Source organism: Pempheris klunzingeri, chromosome 20 (assembly GCF_042242105.1).
Source record: "Pempheris klunzingeri isolate RE-2024b chromosome 20, fPemKlu1.hap1, whole genome shotgun sequence".
In the NCBI taxonomy this organism is placed as follows: domain Eukaryota; kingdom Metazoa; phylum Chordata; class Actinopteri; order Acropomatiformes; family Pempheridae; genus Pempheris; species Pempheris klunzingeri.
In genome coordinates, this window is record NC_092031.1 from 18,533,937 (window position 1) to 18,550,611 (window position 16,675).

General features: G+C 38.9%; 1 pseudogene; it reads right to left on the reverse strand.

Moving 5' to 3' along the window:
• The window catches only part of LOC139220216 (myosin heavy chain, fast skeletal muscle-like), a 131,712-nt pseudogene that overhangs the window by 18,285 nt on the left and 96,752 nt on the right, over window positions 1-16,675 (reverse strand).

The following is a 16,675-nucleotide window of genomic DNA, read 5'->3' on the forward strand; positions in this document are numbered from 1 at the left end:
AGTCCATGATAACACATTTCACCTCCTGTGTCCCAAATAGGCTTAGAATGGTGAGAGAAAGCCAAAATGGACACTGTTGAATACAGACAAATTATCTTAAGAAACTCCATCCAACTAATGTAATTCATCATCTTTAACTATTCTGAGTGTATCCTAGGCTTAGAATGGTGAGAGAAAGCCAAAATGGACACTGTTGAATACAGACATATTAGCTGGAGAAACTTCATCCAACTAATGTAATTCATCATCTTTAACTATTCTGAGTGTTTCCTAGGCTTAGAATGGTGAGAGAAAGACAAAATGGACACTGTTGAATACAGACAAATTATCTTAAGAAACTCCATCCAACTAATGTAATTCATCATCTTTAACTATTTTGAGTGTTTCCTAGGCTTAGAATGGTGAGAGAAAGCCAAAATGGACACTATTAAATACAGACAAATTATCTTAAGAAACTTCATCCAACTAATGTAATTCATCATCTTTAACTATTCTGAGTGTTTCCTAGGCTTAGAATGGTGAGAGAAAGCCAAAATGGACACTATTGAATACAGACAAATTATCTTAAGAAACTTCATCCAACTAATGTAATTCATCATCTTTAACTATTCTGAGTGTTTCCTAGGCTTAGAATGGTGAGAGAAAGCCAAAATGGACACTGTTGAATACAGACAAATTATCTTAAGAAACTCCATCCAACTAATGTAATTCATCATCTTTAACTATTCTGAGTGTTTTCCTGCACAGAAATTCAGGTTTGCCAGCCCCTGGAAAGACAATTCACCTCCTGTGTCCAAAATAAGCTTAGAATGGTGAGAGAAAGCCAAAATGGACACTGTTGAATACAGACAAATTATCTTAAGAAACTCCATCCAACTAATGTAATTCATCATTTTTAACTATTCTGAGTGTTTCCTAGGCTTAGAATGGTGAGAGAAAGCCAAAATGGACACTGTTGAATACAGACAAATTAGCTGGACAAACTTCATCCAACTAATGTAATTCATCATCTTTAACAATTCTGAGTGTTTCCTGCACAGAAATTCAGGTTTGCCAGCCCCTGGAAAGACAATTCACCTCCTGTGTCCAAAATTGGCTTAGAATGGTGAGAGAAAGCCAAAATGGACACTGTTGAATACAGACAAATTATCTTAAGAAACTCCATCCAACTAATGTAATTCATCATCTTTAACTATTCTGAGTGTTTCCTAGGCTTAGAATGGTGAGAGAAAGCCAAAATGGACACTATTGAATACAGACAAATTATCTTAAGAAACTCCATCCAACTAATGTAATTCATCATCTTTAACTATTCTGAGTGTTTCCTAGGCTTAGAATGGTGAGAGAAAGCCAAAATGGACACTGTTGAATACAGACAAATTATCTTAAGAAACTCCATCCAACTAATGTAATTCATCATCTTTAACTATTCTGAGTGTTTTCCTGCACAGAAATTCAGGTTTGCCAGCCCCTGGAAAGACAATTCACCTCCTGTGTCCAAAATAAGCTTAGAATGGTGAGAGAAAGCCAAAATGGACACTGTTGAATACAGACAAATTATCTTAAGAAACTCCATCCAACTAATGTAATTCATCATCTTTAACTATTCTGAGTGTTTTCCTGCACAGAAATTCAGGTTTGCCAGCCCCTGGAAAGACAATTCACCTCCTGTGTCCAAAATAAGCTTAGAATGGTGAGAGAAAGCCAAAATGGACACTGTTGAATACAGACAAATTATCTTAAGAAACTCCATCCAACTAATGTAATTCATCATCTTTAACTATTCTGAGTGTTTCCTAGGCTTAGAATGGTGAGAGAAAGACAAAATGGACACTGTTGAATACAGACAAATTATCTTAAGAAACTTCATCCAACTAATGTAATTCATCATCTTTAACTATTCTGAGTGTTTCCTAGGCTTAGAATGGTGAGAGAAAGCCAAAATGGACACTGTTGAATACAGACAAATTATCTTAAGAAACTCCATCCAACTAATGTAATTCATCATCTTTAACTATTCTGAGTGTTTCCTAGGTTTAGAATGGTGAGAGAAAACCAAAATGGACACTGTTGAATACAGACAAATTATCTTAAGAAACTCCATCCAACTAATGTAATTCATCATCTTTTACTATTCTAAGTGTTTTCTGGGCAGAAATGTAAGTCTATCAGTCCATGATAACACATTACACCTCCTGTGTCCAAAATAGGCTTAGAATGGTGAGAGAAAGCCAAAATGGACACTGTTGAATACAGACAAATTATCTTAAGAAACTCCATCCAACTAATGTAATTCATCATCTTTAACTATTCTGAGTGTTTCCTAGGCTTAGAATGGTGAGAGAAAGCCAAAATGGACACTGTTGAAAACAGACAAATTAGCTGGACAAACTTCATCCAACTAATGTAATTCATCATCTTTAACTATTCTGAGTGTTTTCCTGCACAGAAATTCAGGTTTGCCAGCCCCTGGAAAGACAATTCACCTCCTGTGTCCAAAATAAGCTTAGAATGGTGAGAGAAAGCCAAAATGGACACTGTTGAATACAGACAAATTATCTTAAGAAACTCCATCCAACTAATGTAATTCATCATTTTTAACTATTCTGAGTGTTTCCTAGGCTTAGAATGGTGAGAGAAAGCCAAAATGGACACTGTTGAATACAGACAAATTAGCTGGACAAACTTCATCCAACTAATGTAATTCATCATCTTTAACTATTCTGAGTGTTTCCTGCACAGAAATTCAGGTTTGCCAGCCCCTGGAAAGACAATTCACCTCCTGTGTCCAAAATTGGCTTAGAATGGTGAGAGAAAGCCAAAATGGACACTGTTGAATACAGACAAATTATCTTAAGAAACTCCATCCAACTAATGTAATTCATCATCTTTAACTATTCTGAGTGTTTTCCTGCACAGAAATTCAGGTTTGCCAGCCCCTGGAAAGACAATTCACCTCCTGTGTCCAAAATAAGCTTAGAATGGTGAGAGAAAGCCAAAATGGACACTGTTGAATACAGACAAATTATCTTAAGAAACTCCATCCAACTAATGTAATTCATCATCTTTAACTATTCTGAGTGTTTCCTAGGCTTAGAATGGTGAGAGAAAGCCAAAATGGACACTATTGAATACAGACAAATTATCTTAAGAAACTCCATCCAACTAATGTAATTCATCATCTTTAACTATTCTGAGTGTTTCCTAGGCTTAGAATGGTGAGAGAAAGACAAAATGGACACTGTTGAATACAGACAAATTAGCTGGAGAAACTTCATCCAACTAATGTAATTCATCATCTTTAACTATTCTGAGTGTTTCCTAGGTTTAAAATGGTGAGAGAAAGACAAAATGGACACTGTTGAATACAGACAAATTAGCTGGAGAAACTTCATCCAACTAATGTAATTCATCATCATTAACTATTCTGAGTGTTTTCCTGTACAGAAATTCAGGTTTGCCAGCCCCTGGAAAGACAATTCACCTCCTGTGTCCAAAATAGGCTTAGAATGGTGAGAGAAAGCCAAAATGGACACTATTGAATACAGACAAATTATCTTAAGAAACTTCATCCAACTAATGTAATTCATCATCTTTAACTATTCTGAGTGTTTCCTAGGCTTAGAGTGGTGAGAGAAAACCAAAATGGACACTGTTGAATACAGACAAATTATCTTAAGAAACTCCATCCAACTAATGTAATTCATCATCTTTTACTATTCTAAGTGTTTTCTGGGCAGAAATGTAAGTCTATCAGTCCATGATAACACATTTCACCTCCTGTGTCCAAAATACGCTTAGAATGGTGAGAGAAAGCCAAAATGGACACTGTTGAATACAGACAAATTATCTTAAGAAACTCCATCCAACTAATGTAATTCATCATCTTTAACTATTCTAAGTGTTTTCTGGGCAGAAATGTAAGTCTATCAGTCCATGATAACACATTTCACCTCCTGTGTCCAAAATAGGCTTAGAATGGTGAGAGAAAGCCAAAATGGACACTGTTGAATACAGACAAATTATCTTAAGAACCTCCATCCAACTAATGTAATTCATCATCTTTAACTATTCTGAGTGTATCCTAGGCTTAGAATGGTGAGAGAAAACCAAAATGGACACTGTTGAATACATACAAATTATCTTAAGAAACTCCATCCAACTAATGTAATCCATCATCTTTAACAATTCTGAGTGTTTCCTCGGTTTAGAATGGTGAGAGAAAGCCAAAATGGACACTGTTGAATACAGACAAATTATCTTAAGAAACTCCATCCAACTAATGTAATTCATCATCTTTAACTATTCTGAGTGTTTCCTAGGCTTAGAATGGTGAGAGAAAGCCAAAATGGACACTGTTGAATACAGACAAATTAGCTGGAGAAACTTCATCCAACTAATGTAATTCATCATCTTTAACTATTCTGAGTGTTTCCTAGGCTTAGAATGGTGAGAGAAAGACAAAATGGACACTGTTGAATACAGACAAATTATCTTAAGAAACTTCATCCAACTAATGTAATTCATCATCTTTAACTATTTTGAGTGTTTCCTAGGCTTAGAATGGTGAGAGAAAGCCAAAATGGACACTATTAAATACAGACAAATTATCTTAAGAAACTTCATCCAACTAATGTAATTCATCATCTTTAACTATTCTGAGTGTTTCCTAGGCTTAGAATGGTGAGAGAAAGCCAAAATGGACACTATTGAATACAGACAAATTATCTTAAGAAACTTCATCCAACTAATGTAATTCATCATCTTTAACTATTCTGAGTGTTTCCTAGGCTTAGAATGGTGAGAGAAAGCCAAAATGGACACTGTTGAATACAGACAAATTATCTTAAGAAACTCCATCCAACTAATGTAATTCATCATCTTTAACTATTCTGAGTGTTTTCCTGCACAGAAATTCAGGTTTGCCAGCCCCTGGAAAGACAATTCACCTCCTGTGTCCAAAATAAGCTTAGAATGGTGAGAGAAAGCCAAAATGGACACTGTTGAATACAGACAAATTATCTTAAGAAACTCCATCAAACTAATGTAATTCATCATTTTTAACTATTCTGAGTGTTTCCTAGGCTTAGAATGGTGAGAGAAAGCCAAAATGGACACTGTTGAATACAGACAAATTAGCTGGAGAAACTTCATCCAACTAATGTAATTCATCATCTTTAACTATTCTGAGTGTTTCCTGCACAGAAGTTCAGGTTTGCCAGCCCCTGGAAAGACAATTCACCTCCTGTGTCCCAAATAGGCTTAGAATGGTGAGAGAAAGCCAAAATGGACACTGTTGAATACAGACAAATTATCTTAAGAAACTCCATCCAACTAATGTAATTCATCATCTTTAACTATTCTAAGTGTTTTCTGGGCAGAAATGTAAGTCTATCAGTCCATGATAACACATTACACCTCCTGTGTCCTAAATAGGCTTAGAATGGTGAGAGAAAGCCAAAATGGACACTGTTGAATACAGACAAATTATCTTAAGAAACTCCATCCAACTAATGTAATTCATCATCTTTAACTATTCTGAGTGTTTCCTAGGCTTAGAATGGTGAGAGAAAGACAAAATGGACACTATTGAATACAGACAAATTATCTTAAAAACTCCATCCAACTAATGTAATTCATCATCTTTAACTATTCTGAGTGTTTCCTAGGCTTAGAATGGTGAGAGAAAGCCAAAATGGACACTGTTGAATACAGACAAATTAGCTGGAGAAACTTCATCCAACTAATGTAATTCATCATCTTTAACTATTCTGAGTGTTTCCTGCACAGAAGTTCAGGTTTGCCAGCCCCTGGAAAGACAATTCACCTCCTGTGTCCAAAATTGGCTTAGAATGGTGAGAGAAAGCCAAAATGGACACTGTTGAATACAGACAAATTATCTTAAGAAACTTCATCCAACTAATGTAATTCATCATCTTTAACTATTCTGAGTGTTTCCTAGGCTTAGAATGGTGAGAGAAAACCAAAATGGACACTGTTGAATACAGACAAATTATCTTAAGAAACTCCATCCAACTAATGTAATTCATCATCTTTTACTATTCTAAGTGTTTTCTGGGTTGAAATGTAAGTCTATCAGTCCATGATAACACATTTCACCTCCTGTGTCCAAAATACGCTTAGAATGGTGAGAGAAAGCCAAAATGGACACTGTTGAATACAGACAAATTATCTTAAGAAACTCCATCCAACTAATGTAATTCATCATCTTTTACTATTCTAAGTGTTTTCTGGGCAGAAATGTAAGTCTATCAGTCCATGATAACACATTTCACCTCCTGTGTCCAAAATAGGCTTAGAATGGTGAGAGAAAGCCAAAATGGACACTGTTGAATACAGACAAATTAGCTGGAGAAACTTCATCCAACTAATGTAATTCATCATCTTTAACTATTCTGAGTGTTTCCTAGGCTTAGAATGGTGAGAGAAAGACAATATGGACACTGTTGAATACAGACAAATTATCTTAAGAAACTTCATCCAACTAATGTAATTCATCATCTTTAACTATTTTGAGTGTTTCCTAGGCTTAGAATGGTGAGAGAAAGCCAAAATGGACACTATTAAATACAGACAAATTATCTTAAGAAACTTCATCCAACTAATGTAATTCATCATCTTTAACTATTCTGAGTGTTTCCTAGGCTTAGAATGGTGAGAGAAAGCCAAAATGGACACTATTGAATACAGACAAATTATCTTAAGAAACTCCATCCAACTAATGTAATTCATCATCTTTAACTATTCTGAGTGTTTTCCTGCACAGAAATTCAGGTTTGCCAGCCCCTGGAAAGACAATTCACCTCCTGTGTCCAAAATAAGCTTAGAATGGTGAGAGAAAGCCAAAATGGACACTGTTGAATACAGACAAATTATCTTAAGAAACTCCATCCAACTAATGTAATTCATCATTTTTAACTATTCTGAGTGTTTCCTAGGCTTAGAATGGTGAGAGAAAGCCAAAATGGACACTGTTGAATACAGACAAATTAGCTGGACAAACTTCATCCAACTAATGTAATTCATCATCTTTAACTATTCTGAGTGTTTCCTGCACAGAAATTCAGGTTTGCCAGCCCCTGGAAAGACAATTCACCTCCTGTGTCCAAAATTGGCTTAGAATGGTGAGAGAAAGCCAAAATGGACACTGTTGAATACAGACAAATTATCTTAAGAAACTCCATCCAACTAATGTAATTCATCATCTTTAACTATTCTGAGTGTTTTCCTGCACAGAAATTCAGGTTTGCCAGCCCCTGGAAAGACAATTCACCTCCTGTGTCCAAAATAAGCTTAGAATGGTGAGAGAAAGCCAAAATGGACACTGTTGAATACAGACAAATTATCTTAAGAAACTCCATCCAACTAATGTAATTCATCATCTTTAACTATTCTGAGTGTTTCCTAGGCTTAGAATGGTGAGAGAAAGCCAAAATGGACACTGTTGAATACAGACAAATTATCTTAAGAAACTCCATCCAACTAATGTAATTCATCATCTTTAACTATTCTGAGTGTTTCCTAGGCTTAGAATGGTGAGAGAAAGACAAAATGGACACTGTTGAATACAGACAAATTAGCTGGAGAAACTTCATCCAACTAATGTAATTCATCATCTTTAACTATTCTGAGTGTATCCTAGGCTTAGAATGGTGAGAGAAAACCAAAATGGACACTGTTGAATACAGACAAATTATCTTAAGAAACTCCATCCAACTAATGTAATTCATCATCTTTAACTATTCTGAGTGTTTCCTAGGCTTAGAATGGTGAGAGAAAGACAAAATGGACACTGTTGAATACAGACAAATTAGCTGGAGAAACTTCATCCAACTAATGTAATTCATCATCTTTAACTATTCTGAGTGTTTCCTAGGCTTAGAATGGTGAGAGAAAGCCAAAATGGATACTGTTGAATACAGACAAATTAGCTGGAGAAACTTCATCCAACTAATGTAATTCATCATCTTTAACTATTCTGAGTGTTTCCTAGGCTTAGAATGGTGAGAGAAAGCCAAAATGGACACTATTGAATACAGACAAATTATCTTAAGAAACTTCATCCAACTAATGTAATTCATCATCTTTAACTATTCTGAGTGTTTCCTAGGCTTAGAATGGTGAGAGAAAGCCAAAATGGACACTGTTGAATACAGACAAATTATCTTAAGAAACTCCATCCAACTAATGTAATTCATCATCTTTTACTATTCTAAGTGTTTTCTGGGCAGAAATGTAAGTCTATCAGTCCATGATAACACATTACACCTCCTGTGTCCAAAATAGGCTTAGAATGGTGAGAGAAAGCCAAAATGGACACTGTTGAATACAGACAAATTGGCTGGAGAAACTTCATCCAACTAATGTAATTCATCATCTTTAACTATTCTGAGTGCTTCCTGTACAGAAGTTCAGGTTTGCCAGCCCCTGGAAAGACAATTCACCTCCTGTGTCCCAAATAGGCTTAGAATGGTGAGAGGAAGCCAAAATGGAAACTGTCTAATACAGACAAATTATCTTAAGAAACTCCATCCAACTAATGTAATTCATCATCTTTAACTATTCTGAGTGTTTCCTCGGTTTAGAATGGTGAGAGAAAGCCAAAATGGACACTGTTGAATACAGACAAATTATCTTAAGAAACTCCATCCAACTAATGTAATTCATCATCTTTAACTATTCTGAGTGTTTCCTAGGCTTAGAATGGTGAGAGAAAGACAAAATGGACACTGTTGAATACAGACAAATTAGCTGGAGAAACTTCATCCAACTAATGTAATTCATCATCTTTAACTATTCTGAGTGTTTCCTAGGCTTAGAATGGTGAGAGAAAGCCAAAATGGATACTGTTGAATACAGACAAATTAGCTGGAGAAACTTCATCCAACTAATGTAATTCATCATCTTTAACTATTCTGAGTGTTTCCTAGGCTTAGAATGGTGAGAGAAAGCCAAAATGGACACTATTGAATACAGACAAATTATCTTAAGAAACTCCATCCAACTAATGTAATTCATCATCTTTAACTATTCTGAGTGTTTCCTAGGCTCAGAATGGTGAGAGAAAGCCAAAATGGACACTGTTGAATACAGACAAATTATCTTAAGAAACTCCATCCAACTAATGTAATTCATCATCTTTTACTATTCTAAGTGTTTTCTGGGCAGAAATGTAAGTCTATCAGTCCATGATAACACATTACACCTCCTGTGTCCAAAATAGGCTTAGAATGGTGAGAGAAAGCCAAAATGGACACTGTTGAATACAGACAAGTTATCTTAAGAAACTCCATCCAACTAATGTAATTCATCATCTTTAACTATTCTAAGTGTTTTCTGGGCAGAAATGTAAGTCTATCAGTCCATGATAACACATTTCACCTCCTGTGTCCAAAATAGGCTTAGAATGGTGAGAGAAAGCCAAAATGGACACTGTTGAATACAGACAAATTGGCTGGAGAAACTTCATCCAACTAATGTAATTCATCATCTTTAACTATTCTGAGTGCTTCCTGTACAGAAGTTCAGGTTTGCCAGCCCCTGGAAAGACAATTCACCTCCTGTGTCCCAAATAGGCTTAGAATGGTGAGAGGAAGCCAAAATGGAAACTGTTGAATACAGACAAATTATCTTACGAAACTCCATCCAACTAATGTAATTCATCATCTTTAACTATTCTGAGTGTTTCCTAGGCTTAGAATGGTGAGAGAAAGCCAAAATGGACACTATTGAATACAGACAAATTATCTTAAGAAACTCCATCCAACTAATGTAATTCATCATCTTTAACTATTCTGAGTGTTTCCTAGGCTTAGAATGGTGAGAGAAAGCCAAAATGGACACTGTTGAATACAGACAAATTGGCTGGAGAAACTTCATCCAACTAATGTAATTCATCATCTTTAACTATTCTGAGTGCTTCCTGTACAGAAGTTCAGGTTTGCCAGCCCCTGGAAAGACAATTCACCTCCTGTGTCCAAAATTGGCTTAGAATGGTGAGAGAAAGCCAAAATGGACACTGTTGAATACAGACAAATTATCTTAAGAAACTCCATCCAACTAATGTAATTCATCATCTTTAACTATTGTAGTGGAAAATCGCTATTTGAAATAAAATCAAGCTCGGTACAATGTCAAACAAACTGAACTCTTTATTATCTTGCGCAATAGAGTCAAGTCATCCACAGTGAAGGAGTTGACTGGCAAAAGAGATATCAGACAGAATATTATAGGCAATTGGGCGTATCATAAGCACAAATGGTTTTCTTCCTTATAAGGTAAGAAGTAAAACATAGCATTATAAATCACAGACACAAAGAGCGACAATAGCCGAGGTAACTGCCTAATTTCTGGTCATCCTCCCCAACGCTAAAATCAAGGTGGTTTCCTGTTTTCTGATCAAATGCCCTCAAACTCAACTCCAGGTGTTTTCCTGTTTTCGCCATGTCCTTTTCTTAGGATCAGTTGCAGGGCAGATATATACATTTGGCATGTCTCAGTGTTGTTACACTTGTGCTTTCAAAGGTCATCAACAACTAATTGTCATTTCAGTATTTTTCCATCACATTTCCCCCCTTTTGATTACAAAATCACACAGGTCAAAAATGCTCCTTAAAAAAAAGTTACGAAAAATAGAATAAATGTAAAATTCACTCAAACGTTGACGCTATCAGGTCCAACGGTATTTTCACAGGCATATAACATCAGACATGGCAAGTCACATTATGTGATTTAAGACATCTCATCATTAAGTTATGCTGTGCATAAATAATATTGCAGAAAGCTTTTTTTTGTGATCCAAAAGATCTGAGGATGTAGCAAGCTTATCAATGAAGTATAAATCTGTCATGGTGAAGGTCATACTTACACATGAATTGTCCCATCGTCTTCATCAGACGATGTGTCATAGTCAGGTATGGGAAATAAGTCAGGTTGGTCAGTCGTGAGTGGAGGGTCAGTTGGTAAGGGTGTATACATAGACAACATGGTGGTGACGGATGATGAGACCACACAACTTATGAAAGCCTTTCCGCATGGAATAAGACAGCACCCTACTAATGCCAGAATCAGCAGGCACACAAGGATGCCAGTCGTTATTGACAGGATCAATGGTTTCCATTGTCTGAAAGCGTCTCTAAGCCAACCAAGATGATCAGGTACACCTGAATTTTCTGCCAGCTCAATTTGCAAAGCTTTCAGCTGGTTCAAAGACTTGGTTACTGTTCCATCTGAGCCTGTGTTATTTGGAATAACGGTACAACACTGGTCACCTATCAGTGCACAGACACCTCCTCGGTCTGCCAGTATCATATCTAGAGCTAATCTGTTCTGCCATGTCATCTGAGAAGTTGCACTCAGTTGTTCAGCTACACCCTGAATTGCAGCGGTGGTGTGGTTCAAGAAACGTTGCTATTATAATAGTTGTTATAATAGATGTAATTTATCCACTCTGTGTTTTTCTGAGCTTCAATAGCAGTACCAATATATGGAATGAAGTGAGTGAAACCTCCTGCTATTTCGTTTCGCGCTTTGTACTCATTCGGAACTCCCCTTGGTTGCCCAATAGCATCAATGTATACTCTAGTGTCCACGGGAGGTAGGTTAATATCACGCTTTCTGCGGTGTCTGGAATTCTGTCCAAATGGTTCTACGGCCAGGTGAACTTCCTGTACCAACACCACATGAGCACATAGCCCCGTCCAATTCGCCGGTAACGTTTGTCGGAGCCGTCGACCACCACACTTCCAGAATACATCTGGTACCGCTCGGTCTTGTTTGTTAAGGTAGATTGCAATCAATATATTACGCAGACACGCCGACCATTCAGAGTGAGAGATATTTGACAGTACATCAACACAGTTTCTAAGAGATTCCATCTCTGGAATTTGTACAGTCACATTACACTTCCCTGTGAAATTACCAACCTTCGCACCTGTACCTGTATTATTGTAACATACAACTACACTGTTCTCCAACTGTGTTAATCCCTCTCCAGGCGGCAGACTAAGGCGTCGCCGTGGAACCTTACACTGGGACACTGGTCTCCCTGCCAGGCTGTTGCCTGCTGCTAATAAACAATGTACATAACTGAGGCTCCATTGAGAATCATTATAAATACCCATACAGGTGTACAGGTCGGTGTGGTTTACATATTTCACATTAACTACCTTGGACCAACACTTAAAAGGGGTTGATTTCAGAAGGAATACCAGTGAAGTGTCGCGGAGGTGCTGCACCCATGCATATTACACAAGTGTCGTTTGTCAGGGATCGTGCTGTAAAATTAGTCAATTGAAACCATGTGTTTTCTTGTAACCACTGTCCTCTAAACATATTTGGAGGTGTTGCTTCTCTTTTGGTTCGGTTGTGGGTTAGGGTAAGTCTAGTCGAGTTGGTCAGGTCAGTGTCATCACTTTTGTTAAACGTCAACAGTATTGGAATTACTATCACTATTGCAATCCAGAGAAACACACATAATGTACCTCTTACCCATGGACGATGTCTTTCCATTGTACAATAGTTTGTTCTAAGCTGTTTGAATGTCAGCCAGTCAGTTTGTATGGAGTTCACCCGAGCAACTGACCCGTATGGTGAAGGCTCGCTTGTGTTATCACCGCTAGGTTTCCACGAGCAGGAGATTGTTGGCACCGTTAGGTTACTTCTCCTTGTCAACACCAGAGACACTGACAGTCAAACTCACAAATTTGATCAATTACAAACTTTCTGCAAACTGATTAAGTATGCAATGTCAACGTTTTGATACTATAATATCTAGTTGCAAATTTTCTTCGGGTGTAGATCTCCCTCTGTGGTGGCACGAAGTTGTCAGGGCGTCACTTGGTATGTTGTGATGTCATCTATCTTTCTCTGATGCTTCTAACAGTGTTTTCAGCGTAGCCACTAAGCGGCGCTAGGCTCACACTCTAGTGGGTATAGATCAACATTGGATGCTTGTCGCCTTGATTTGCTCCCTCTACTGCAGGCTCAGGAACTTTCCTGCAGTGGCTGGCGTGGATCCAAGTTGCTCTTTCAGCCACCTTCATGGCCATTTGGGTGATGAGTAACACTTGGAACGGTCCCTGCCACCTGCAAGCTTCCCAATTCTTTCTCCTGAAGTCCTTCACCACTACGTTGTTGCAAACTGTGAAGAGAATTAGTGGCTTCCTTTGGAAAGGCAGCTATCATCTGTTTCCTTACATCAGACAGAGCAGAGGATAGGTTAGCACAATAGGTTAGCATATCATTCATATTCATGCAGGGTCTTTGGCGCTTCTGTCCCGATGTGAGGAGGTGCTGCAAACAAAATTTCATAAGGACTGAGATTGTTTTGCGTTCTTTTCCTCATTCTCATGTACATCAGCACAATGGGAGAGCCTGTGTCCATTTTAACCCTGTCTCTGCACAACATTTTGCCAGTTTTGTCTTGATGAGACCCATTGTTGAAGCAGTTTGGTTTTTTGTGGGAAAAACATCCACCCACTTTGACCACATGACTACCATTACCAAACAGTGCTTTTTACCTTCAGAGGGTGTTAGTTCAACAAAGTCCATCATCGCATGTTTGAAAGGTCGTGTTGGTGGTGGATGAGCTGCTTGCTGTGTTATAGATAATGCTCGCCCAACATTGTGTGTTGCACAAATCACACATGCATGGCAATGTTTTTGTGCCTTTTGTGAACCAATTTGCATCCATCATAGTCAACATCCCTCCTTTTGACACATGGTCGGACCCGTGTGTCAACTTGGCATAGTGAGGGAAAAAGTGTTTTGGAAGACAAGGGTTATCATTAGGTCCTATCCAAACAGTGGATTCAAACCGAGCTCCACAGGAGGACCATACACATTTTTCATCAGGAGTAGCAAGTGACTGCATAGCCTTAGCCAGTTTACAGGCCTCTGTGAGGGCAACAAGTCCGGCTGCCTGTGCTGAGTAACATGAGGGGAGAGGTCCAGAAGTGACCACAGTAGAGTCAGTAACCACAGAGTAGCCAACACGATTCAGGCCAGTTGTAGAGTCCCTGGAAGCAGAGCCATCTACATAGAAAACCAGATCAGGGTTAGTCAAAGGAATGTCTTAAGTCTGTGCGCAGAGTGCACTGATGCTGAAGTTGGAACACACAGTCATGAGGTTCACCATCACCTGGAAGAGGGAAAAGAGTAGTTGGGTTAAGGGTGTTACAACGCTTAAGAGTGACATTAGGCATATCCAGGAGACAGGTGTGGTATTTCAGGAATGTGCTTCAGACAAATGAGAAGAACATTGTTAAGTCAAAATCAGAGACGCAGAATGTGGTTCGAACAAAGTCAACGGAGCATAGCCTACTACGTCTCTAATTATAATTAACTATATCTATAATTTTGACAGGCTAGCCTTATATCCAGTTGCAGCCAGATGTTTGAGGAGAGCCACAGTGTTTTGAATACTCGTGTGTCATGGCTCTCTTCAACCAGATGGACAGACTGAAACACTTTGACCTTTGTCTGGTATGGAGTGCGACGGATTGTTAGTCGACGGAGAGAACATGATTTGTGGGTTTTTGGTCACTTCCCAATCGGAGACAGCCCCACAGTGACGCATGAATGGGCCAAGATGTCTCCATTGCTCATTTGGTGATTTAGACATTGATACGTCTGGACGCGCATCATCCACTTTGTATAAAGCTAGCTGTGTGGAGGACAGACAAACAGAAAAAAAAAACAGATTGCAATCAATCCAATAAAAATTGCCTGTGATCAGGGTGTCATTAAGTTCCCTGAAAAAAAACAAAAAAAAAACTCTTTTTCATACAATGTGTCAGGGCCTCAGGACACATGCGCAGTGCTCAGGGTCCATGTGATCTGAGAGTGGATCCAAATGAGGTGTGGCCAATTGGAGCATGTCGACAGCTGAAACTAAATTTACTCTCCACTGATATACATATACAAAGGTGTGGCTGGACTGAAATGGACCATGGTCATTATTTCTCTTTGTCTTTATACTTGTACACCTTCTGGTGTGGACAACAGGTTTAAGCCAATTGCACACATGAGATCTCTGCCCATTAAATTTATAGGGCACACCGGTGACAGCAGAAAAGAATGCTTAACAATCATGCAAGGGTCAGAGTCAGTCAAGTCAGTATGTACACATGTCAACGGAGTTGTAAAAGTTTCTTTAGTTACCACCCCTGAGGCGCCCTTTGAGTTAACAGTTTGGCCGCTGAGTTTTACATTAGGCATGAGTTGTTTGTGAATCACCAAATAAGTAGTCCCAGAATCAACCAAAAATGTCAATGTGTTTCCCCCTACCATTAGTTGTGTTGTGGGAAGCTTTTTGAACACCTCTTGTGTATATTTGTCATATGCGTGTGTTCGTTCAGACTCAAATTTTATTTTTTTTTTTAAATTTATTTTATTTCTTTTTTTTTTTTTTCTAAATGTGCTATCACTTCTTGCAACAAACACTGTTGTTCAGGCGTATGTTTGTGTGGTGTGTGTGTGTTGGCTGTAGCTGTAAGCATGTCTTCCTTGCGTGTGTGAGCAATAGCTGTAAGCGTGTCTTCATTGCCAGGCAGTTCAAAACTTGTGTGATCTTGTGGAGCAGAATGTGTGTGTGTGTGTGTGTGTGTGTGTGATCAGTGACTGGTGGTTGTATGTGCTTGTGGATGTGCATGTGTGTGTGTGTGTCTCACTTCCTTTTCCTCGCTCTGTCAGCACCTGCCTCGTCTCCCCTGCACATGCGCCACACCGTTGACCACCATTCTCGTTTCAGTCAGATGTTGGCCTGGGATGCTGTCTGCTCGGCCCTCCACGCCCATGTCCTCGTCCCCGCGAGCGTCGTGGATAAGGACAGTCTCTGATCCAGTGATCAGTCATGCCACAATTGTAGCAGGGGCGGTTTTGTTGATTCAAGGGGCCCTGGGGGTTGCCCTGGTCTCCTCTGAATTTGTTCATAGAATGTTCATGTCGCTCACCTCGTCTCCGTTGGTTGAAATAGTCCTTATCTTGCTGTTGCATCACTGTTGTCACAGCTTGCATCATTGTTGTCACAGCTTGTACCATGGTGAGCTGAGCTTCCTCCTGTCGTTTTGAGCGTTTCTTTTCTTCACGGTCTTTACTGTCACGCAGCCCCTTTTGTGCACGAATGGCATGTCTTCTCACTTCTGCTAGTCTGGCCTCGTCCATGTCCGCACAGGATGTCACCATTCGTTGTCTGATTTCAGGTAGCACACCACTCATAAAGGTGTTCTTCAGGTGTGCTTCCCAAATTTCCATGGTCTGGGTGGCGGCGTGACCACCTTCAGGCTCAGTAAAACCACAGTGTTCACGATAGACTTCTATCAAACGCTTGAGGTATGCGTGAACGTCTTCTTCAGGTCGTTGTTTTGTGGCTTTGATTTTTGACATGTCTATTTTTGGATGAAAGGCAGTGCGGATATCGTCTGTCTGGGTCTTCTTTTTTGTCCTCCATGGGAGAGAGGTGTATTTATGTGGATCATCTTCTGGTGGTGGTGGTGGTGCCGAGGCTTCCAGTCTCTGCCCAGGTCCAGCGGTAGCTTGTGGTGGTGGTCTCCGGGGAGGGCATGTGTTGAGGAGAGGATCTCGCAGCGCCTTTAAACTAGGATACAGAGGAGAAGAGGGAGAGTGTGGAGTATTTGATTATTTTCTTTTCTTG